General features: G+C 33.5%; 1 pseudogene; it reads left to right on the forward strand.

Annotated features, from left to right (window-relative positions):
• Positions 1–1,694: 1,694 nt before the first annotated feature.
• On the forward strand, positions 1,695–9,345 carry LOC141561905 (large ribosomal subunit protein uL11-like; annotated as a pseudogene).
• Positions 9,346–10,042: the final 697 nt, after the last annotated feature.

Here is a 10,042-nt window from a genome sequence, read left to right on the forward strand (position 1 = left end):
ATGAATGGAAACCCAAACTATATTTAAATGGAGCTATTTTATATTTTGAAAATTGTTGTTAATGTTCTGAAAGGAAATACTTTTTTTTTTGCTTTTTCTCATAAAAAGTAAAAGAATGGAACCTATTCATTTGTATTTTGAGGGGATGTATAGTTTATTATTATAAGATATAGTGTTAAAATATTTTTCAGCATATTAAAAAAAAGAATAAGGATGCCCACTTGTGTGATTTTCACTTTGATCCTGAACAAATGCCATTTTGTAGACAGAACTGAATCTGAGTCTATTCCTTTAAGGAAAAATTGCATCCCACAAAAGCTTTATTATCTTAATAGAAATTTCTGGTTGTTTTAGCCTTTTCCAACCTTAGAACTTCTCAAAGCACATGGTAGCTTCCTTAGTTTAGCCCAATCAACTCAAAACATTCTGCCCATAAAATCTTCTCTTTGGTAGCTCTCAAACATGTAAATGAAGAAAATCTGGGACTTAATGTTCTCTTGGTTAAGTTGCTTGGCAACCATTCCACCCTATAGTCCAGACTCTGACCTATGTTTTAACTACTGAAGGGCTTAGCTGAGTAAGAATAAACATATGAACAAATCTAGTAAAATATCCAAGGTTGACAAAGAATTTTAGTTAAATAAAATATTTTCTTTTAATAAAACAAATATTAACTGCACTTACATGAATATAATTTTTATTTTCTTTAGCACATACAAAGAATTAATCATAATTTAGATAGTTTTACAAGGAAACAGATCAAGCTTACTTAATAATTTATTTAATTTTTATATTAAAAGGGCAATGACAAATATAAAACATTGATTTCTCACATAAGCTGATAATTGAAAAACAAAACAAAATGTGAATATATTAAGAAACAGGATCAAACAGTTTTAGGTAAAAATTTTATCACATTTTATAATCACTTATAAATACTTGAAAGTATTTACTATAGTCATTTGTGTCTTCTGTGATTATTATATTTCATTTTTTATTATGTTACATTATATTATCTGCTGTAAGAGTGGGTGTTAATGAAAGAAAGGTTGAAAATTAAATGTATATTAATCTATAATGATTTGGTCTTAAGTATTCCTGAATTTTAGAGGTTTTTGGAGTGAGTCTTTTCTATAAGAGTGATTCAATCTTATTGATATATGGGTGAAGAAGGAAATAAGAAAAAGCAGACCCCAGAAAGAGCCAAAAGGGTCAATTATTTGATTACATTTGTTCATATTGTTCAGTAAGCCTTCAATGGCAATCAGGAGGGTACCAAGTCAGTATCAAGAAAGAACCACAAAATCAGAAAGAACTAGAAAGATTTAGGTGACAATATATAAGGTGACAATAAATAGAAATGGAGCAGAAATGATTATGTGTATTGGAAGGGGGGGTGTAGATGGAGACTCCAGAAAAGATGACTGTCACTTGGGAAAAAGCAGTGTGCCTCCTAATTATCAAGGAGATAGAAGCATGATGGAATGTGGCTTGATGGAAAATGTTCTGCATACAGATGCTTGGGGGCTCAGACTATGTATACACCACAGATCCATTCCCCAATACCTTTTGGCTAGAGCTATACAGGCTCATCAATTCCTTGGATAAAACCAGGTTTGTCCTGAGTTATCTCACAATGTTAAGAATGTGGAGGAGTTGAGGTGATGACAATGTATTGGAAGGGGGGGGTGTAGATGGAGACTCCAGAAAAGATGACTAACTGTCACTTGGGAAAAAGCAGTGTGCCTCCTAATTATCAAGGAGATAGAAGCATGATGGAATGTGGCTTGATGGAAAATGTTCTGCATACAGATGCTTGGGAGCTCAGACTATGTATGCACCACAGATCCATTCCCCAATACCTTTTGGCTAGAGCTATACAAGCTCATCAATTCCTTGGATAAAACCAGGTTTGTCCTGAGTTATCTCACAATGTTAAGAATGTGGAGGAGTTGAGGTGATGGCAATGGTGCTGTTAGAAGCTAACAATGTCAAGATTTCAAATTTAATAGATGCTAAAAATAGCAATAATTCTGACCTCTAAAACCTCAATAAAGGTAATTTCCTGCCAAATAACCTCCTGTGCTATTCGACAAGCCCTTATTCTTTTTTACTGTCTTAATCGGGATCAGTTAAGCTTGTCGTTTTAAGCCTGAGCCTGTCATAAGAATCCTGATCAAAGGCTTTTTCAAAATCCAAATGAAGTATGTGCATAGCCATTTTCAACCATGCCTGTAAAATGAAGATATAGGTACAAAATTCTCAAGCTCTTGTAGTATATCATAAGCATTATAATATGCTTTCTTACAAGAAGCAATTTTTTTATAGAATGTATTGTTTGATGAATGAAATAATCCTGATTATCTATCCCCACTCTATAGGGAACTATGTGAAAGATTGGGTTATTTGGAGAACAGAACATGGGATGAAACTATTAGTCCTTTATAGGCTGTATATGACCTTAGAATAGACATTCCTTTCCATGTTTTAATTTTGGCACTAATAAAATGGTAATAGTAATGGCTGAAATACTCTTTGAAATCTTTTGAAATATATTGCATGTAATCATTATCAGTGATTGTATAAGTTGTGTAGTTCTTTTATTTTGTAACAGGATAAGCATTTTCCTGTAAATTAGAGTACATTGATTTTTAAAGGGAAATGTAATGTTTGGGAAAATAATTCCCAGAGAATGTCCTTCTGTTTTGTTTGCTCAGTAATTTCCTCAGGTGTACCTTATAAGTTTTATTTTTTTTTCCTTTTCTTCCTCTCTTTAGCATTATCATAAGGGGAAAATTTTAAATCCTAAGTGATTATTAACACTTTTTAAATTATCGTTTAGGGAGTTCAAAACATACATGTTGATTTGTGAATTGTCTTATACTGATGGACATGCAGGGATGAAGCTAAAGTGCTTGGAGTTGTATATAGTTAAGAAACAAAAGCTTTTTAGATACTGGTAAAACACAACTTCAAAGCTCCCCAGGCAATTTCAAACAATCAGTCAATCAATTAGTCAGCAAGTATTTATTACGTCGTACTAGATGAAAGGCAAGATTTTAGGTCCCTAGAATAATATAATATATATATATATATATATATATATATATATATATATATATATATTATATACACACACAGATTAACAAATTTTTATTTTTACAAGTTTATATTCTTTAAGGGGACATAATATGTACCTATATTCATAAATATAGAGTTAAGCTAGTTAGGTTGCTGTGTTTTTTTAAAATATGCATTAAAGAAAACAAAAAAGTTTCAGAAGGATACGTAAGTAAAATACAAGAATACCTTGGAAATATTACAGGTTTGCTTCTAGACTACTACAATAAAGTTGCTATAAAGCAAGTTACAATTTTTTTGGGTTCCCAAAAAACTTACTTATGAAAGTTATGTTCACATTGTACTATAATCTATTTCATTGTATTGTAATCTATTATATATTAAAAAACCAATGTACATGCCTTAATTAAAAATACTGTATTATTAAAAATGCTAATCACCAGAGCTTTCAACAAGTCATAATTTATTTGTGGGTGGAGAGTCTTGAGTCAATGTTGATGACTAACGACTGATCAGGATGATGAGTACTGAACACAGGGATGGTTGTGATTGTGGCAATGTGAAAAGAAGTCAACATCGAAATTTGTCACATTGATTGACTCTTCCTTTCATGAAAGATTTTTCTGTAGCATGAGATGCTGTTTGATAACATTCTACTCAGAGCAGAACTTCTTTTAAAATTGGAATCAATCCTCTCAAATCCTGCTGCTGCTTCATCAACTAAGTTTATAGAATATTCTTCAATATTGTTGTGTCTCAGGAAATAGGAACGCCTGAGGGGAGGATGAGAGAGAGGGGGATGACTGGTTGGTAGAGAAATAAGAACACATTCAACATTTATACATTAAGTTCAACATCTTACAAAAATCTTTTTAACAATTACTATAGTAACATCAAAAATGACCTGTAACAGATCACCATAACAAATATAATAATGAAAAAAATGGGAATTGTTGCAACAATTACCAAAATGTGACACATAGACACTATGTAGGCATGAGTTGTTGGAAAATTACACTGATGTATTTGCTTCAAGCAGGGATGCCACAAAACATTTGTAAAAAAGAGAAAAGCAATGTCTGTGAAGCACAATAAAATATGTCTATAGTTTTGTTTCTACCCTATTAAAATGTATTGTGAATATCATGTCATATGTCATGTTATATATGTCATATAACATGTTACATAAGATAAAATATTTATGTAACTACTTAAAAATAAATTCTACAACAGAACTTCAGTTTCTTGATCTCTTATAGAGAAATATTTGTTAATTATTATTAAGGTCAAAATAAAAAACAACAAAAAGAAAACCTAAATGCTCTTACTTCTGTTTTTCAAGGTCCCTTGTACTTTCAATGAAGTTACTCTTACTGTAGTTATTGGTATGTAAAATAAGCAGAAATATTTTAATACTTGTAATGCCAACTTCTTTTGAAATATAATTGTTAATTCAATAAGGGAGATGTGAAATGGTTCATTGGATTGTCCATCTATCAATCCAATACTCAACTGTTGTCTTTAAATCCTCTTATTGCTGTTGACCTCATGGTCCCTTGTTCTGCTGAGCTGGCCCAAGGCAGTGCTTCCTGTCAGGAACTGAAAAGAAGCATTGATTTTGGCAGCCACAATTCAGTGCAGCACAGACAGGCAAATTAAGAGAGGTGCTAATGACAAAATGAGGGGTAGAGAAGCAAATTTTCTGCACATAGGGATTCACAAAGATGAAGTTATTGCCTACATTAAAGAATATACACGTACACAGAGAAATTTATTAAAGAGTGTGAAAACTGAAGAAAAAAGGAGTCAATAATGACAAAAAAAAAAAGATAAAAGACAGAAAGCAACATTTTCCCTTTTTTAAAAAAGTGAGTAACATTTGACTTGGAGGGTGGCAATGAGAGCAAAGTTAATAATGTGACAAATGGAGATAATCTTACCAAAGACCAAGATAAAATTGAAAACATTCACCTCCATATTTAACCTAAGAGAAGGCCTGTTTTACAGACTGGAATACTTTTTCCTGTAAGAGAAAATGAAATATTAAAAGACTTTATTATTGCACTGAAGCAGATAATTAGGCAATTAGAACTATTATAAGTTGATACAGTACCAGAACTATAAAGCATGTCTGCCAAGTCTTGTCTTTTAAAGCTAAGGCTTCCCTTTGAAGCATTAAACTTGCTTTTAAATTCATTGTTTTTTTAAAAATTGATTTATTGCCAATTTTGGCTGCTTTCTGTTTTTTGAACAGAAACATTGATGGGGTAAGTGTATGGGCATAATGGAAAGACATAGCTATTTCATAAAAATGGAAAGATATGTTTAGAGAAGGAGCAATATTGGCCCGTGGAGAAAGATTTATGAATGCCAGTCAATGATCTTGGCAAAACTTTATTCTTCCTTAAGTCATGAGTCCAAGTTGCTCTTTTAAGCAATTGTGCATTAAACTTATTGTTGCTGAAATCATATGAAATGAAAATTTGTTAAAAAAACCCAGGAAATATTAAGAAGAAAATTGAAGATTAAAGTAAAGACTGTTAATGAACTTTGAGAAATGAATCATTAGTTACTAAGTATACTTTGATAACTCACAGCTGATCATTATTATACCTTCTCTGGAATTTTTCATAAAGTTTTACTTTACAAAGGTGGAATGCTATCTCCCATTGTAGGGTTTGCACTTGTATATCTGTAGTCCTAACACTAGTTCAAAAGCCCCTACAAATCTATTTCCTATTAATAATCAGCAAGTAATCACAATTCATGTTTAGGAAAGACTTTTATTTATATGGTATAGAAAGAACAGTAGTTATAACATTCTTCCCCCATAAAACCAGGGTATACTCACCCACAAATGCATACAGAATTCATTTCAAGCCTGGCCTCAAACATGGAGAGTGTGTGTGTGTGTGTCCATGCATATGCACATATATATATATATATATATATATATATATATATACATATATATATATATATATATATATAAAATGAGCTAATAATCACTATTATAAATATGTATATTATACATATTTATAATAGTGCTAAAGTACATGCATAATATATGCTTGTGTCACAGATACCTACTGGTACTAGAATCCTTTCTTATATCACAGAGAGCTCATATAGCTTCTCTTACTAGCAATATCTCTGCTTTTTAGGTAGATCATCTTTGTTCCCAGTCTTTTTATAATCCACCTGCTTTTTTGCTGCCAAGGAAGGGTTTTGCTTCCTGCTTAAATGTAGTAACTTCTGGTCCAGTAATACTTCAAAACTATATGGACATTGATGGGGGGCATGTGTAGGGTGAGAGAAAAACTCAAGCATCTCTCACATTCAACTCTGAAGTTCACCTAAATCTTTACTTTTAAAGGACAGCTAATGTATTCAACCAATTGCATTGTTTCCTTCTTGAAATAACAAAGGAGCTGTTCACATTCCAAAATGTGATGTAGATATATTTCTATAGCCAATTTTACTCTTCATTAATATATTGCCATTACATTCTAGGTTTTCTGTGATAGTATCAATTGAGTTGGGGTGGGACAGAAGCTGGAAGAATTTTTAAAGTATAAAAGATGGTGATATATTTTTATAGAGAGAAATACATTTCACTGGGGCAATATTCATGTTACTTGCTAACCTAGATATCATTTGGAATTATTAACATGGTTACTTCATGGTTTCCCTTTGTTCCTTAAAAATGGTTTAAAATGTCCATTATAGATAAAAACATTATATATATATGCATATATATATATGTATATGTTATATATGCTTTTGAATCATTTTTGAATCATTTTTTTCCTTCTGGGTTTGTGTCTTGAGTATTCCTGTACCATAGTAATTTTTTATGATGGGATTCTTTTTTTGTTTGTTTGTTTGTTTGTTTGCTTTGTTTCTCATTCTTCAGGCTTACTTTCTGACTTTGGACTTTTAAGTCAATCTCAGGCTCCGCACACTTCTGAGGGAATGTCTGAACTGGTCGTGCTTTCTTGGTGGTATCAAGTGTTTTCTTGTTCCAGAATCTCAGGGATGGATCAGTCTGGGGGTCTTCAAGTTTTTAGTACTCCCAAAGTGATAGAAACAAGGAAAATTCTGGTCATTGTCTGGTGTTAATTCTGAAAAGTTTCTGACCTGTATCTGAGTCTCAGTAACACTAGATTGCTTCTGGACTCATTTAATAACAATTCGCTGGGAAGTTCTGTTGGTCCTGAGTGACAGGACTCTAGGCTTCCCTTGGTTTGGGATTTCTTTTCTGATTGTTTCTCAGTAGATTTCCGACTGGGATAGAAATTGGAACTGAGAACTTACTATTCCTGAGATCTGAGCCATGTCACTGCTGCTTGCTTCTAAAATTTTCCCTATATATTTCTCTTGTGCTTGTAAGTATTCCTTAACTCTGCTAGTCCAGCTTGAATCGTAACTTGGAATTAAGTAGTGGGCAACAAAGCTGCCTATTGGCACTTGTTCCCATTGAGTTTCCTTGACATTATTCTAGTATTTTATTTTACCATGGTGCACAATTAATTTTAGGGTACAAGAATCTTCTATATGGTGTTTTTCTGGAAAGATTCATTTCCAGTGTTGCAGATTTATTTATTTCTGCGGGCTAGGAAAATGACTAAATTTTTCTTGGATTTCTCCATTAGGATTTGATCTGATGCATTTTTCTTGGGAAGAGTTTAAGGGTGAGCTTGCTGTATTTATAATTTCTTGCCATCTTGTCTCTATCTCTCTCTGTAAGTTCTCAATTAGTGCTTGAAATTAATATAAATCAGGAAGAGGAGAAGAGTTCTCATGGTAGGTAGGTTTTGTGCTGGTGGCTTTCAACAGGAAGGGGTGATTTCACTATTATGCCCATGTGAAATGCCACCCCACCATCTCAACTAACCCTTGCCTAGCCCTGGAAGCTTAGATAACTTAAAAGTTATCTTAGGCTTCTAGAGGTTGTTTCTCCACTCCTCCTTTGTTTTCCTGGAACATTTTAGACTGCATGAGGCCCAGGGATATCCTGATAACCTCCAGATAAGGGACTAAAGGCTGGCTGGCTTTTGCTTTTGTACAATTATTGCTTTTGGCAATAAGTTTGCTCCCTCTTGTATTTTTGCTCTTTATAAGCCTGATTCTCCCTTCTTTTGGGCTGCTTGATTTAGAACTTCCCTTGCAGCCTCCTGCTTCAATAAACCTGCACATAAAATTCCTGACAGGTCTCTGTCTTGCATCTGTTTCGGCACAATACATGTATTGATAAAGATAGGTTTGCACCTACACTCCTGCTTGGACAGAGCCCTTTCCTACTTGACCTTTCACCCATTCCCTTTTGTTTTTCCTTTCTGTTTTACTGTGGATAGTCTCATATAACATTTTATATAGTAGGCAGTGGTTCTAGTAGCCAGTGAACTTGGTTGTTCTTTAAAAAGGTGGATAATTTTTTAAATGGGGAAGTAGAAGAGGATTACCAGGGAGAAAATAGAAGGAGAAAATATTCTTGGGCTTTTATTACTTTTAGGAAATTGTTATAGTGAATAAACTGAATAAAGAAACCTAATTGTCTAAAAGAATAATCTCTTGTTTTTTCCTGAATTTGGGATTATGGAAGCAGAAGAAAGTGACTTTTATGTTTTCAAAACCTTAAGCTTTATGCATGTAATATTTTATAAATAAAAATTTAAATTTAATTTTATGCATACTTGTTTTTTTTCTTCAGTTAGTGGTAAAGGTACAAATTCTTTCAGTTGTCCTGAATCTGAGTTTACCCAATATTGACAGCCACCCACCTTGCCACCCAAGTTTGACCCCAATGAAATTAAAATCATGTAGTTAGAGTGCACCTACCATACCATGTCTCTGGTCCCCCAAATTGGTTCCTTGGCTCTGCCTCACAAAAAGCTTGGTGATTACATCAGTGAGGCAATTGATGACTGAAAAGGACTAAGAATCACAGTAAAACTGACCATTCAGAACATACAGGCTTCTGCATCATCTTGATCATTAAAACCCTAAAAAAAAAAAAAATCTCTTCAGAACAGGAAAAAAAGCAGAAATATTAAAATTAAAATATTAAACACAATTGAAGCACGTGTTGAAGAAATTATAAACATTGCTAAATAGATGAGGCATCCAAGTCTGTAAGAGATCTCTCTGGGACCATTAAAGAGATGCTCAGAACAGCCCAGTCTGTGGGCTACAACTCTAAAGATAAGACATCCTCACAATGTCATTGATAATATCAATAGCAATGCTGTGAAAATACCCTAGTAGCTACAAAGAAGACTATTGAAATAAATGGACATTTGACTACAGAGGTTCTTCATTTTTCACACCAGAAAATTTTTGTCAGAAACTACCATGCATTATAGGAAATACTTAATTACTTTAGTCCACTTGCTCTGCAACAACTTTCATTTTTTAGCTCAATTGATTTGTGTGTGTGTACATGTGTGTATGAGAGAGATAGACAGACACATGGTGGGTATTTGGAGGAACAGGTTAGAAGGAGCAGGGAAATTATGGAAGCATTTTAGCAGTGAGACTGTAACTTGAGAGAGGACTGGTTGGACAAGCCAGCTTTGCTCCAGGTGTGCCCAAAATTTCTCTTTTTGGCAAACTAATAGGAAAGATTTCAGCCATTGGTTTTTAACCAATGGGGACAGGAATCTATTCAATAGAAATTCAAGGCAGCTGAGAGTGACAATAGAAGATGGGACTCAGGACTCAAGAAACTGAGCAGAAAGCTTCTAATGAAAAAAAAAAAAACAAACCTTTGGCTCAAGACTTTTGGCACATACTTTGGGTTTGTGCTAGGGTGACTGCATGGCCAATGTTGCATAATATTTTTGTTTTATCTTTTAAAAAAATAATGTCGACTTCCGGCCAAGATGGCGGCGTGGAGGCAGACAGCTGCTTGAGCTCCTCGCTTTCTCTCAGAACTTACTTCATGACAAGCCTCTGACTT

The sequence above is a fragment of the Sminthopsis crassicaudata genome, chromosome 3 (assembly GCF_048593235.1).
Source record: "Sminthopsis crassicaudata isolate SCR6 chromosome 3, ASM4859323v1, whole genome shotgun sequence".
Lineage (NCBI taxonomy): Eukaryota > Metazoa > Chordata > Mammalia > Dasyuromorphia > Dasyuridae > Sminthopsis > Sminthopsis crassicaudata.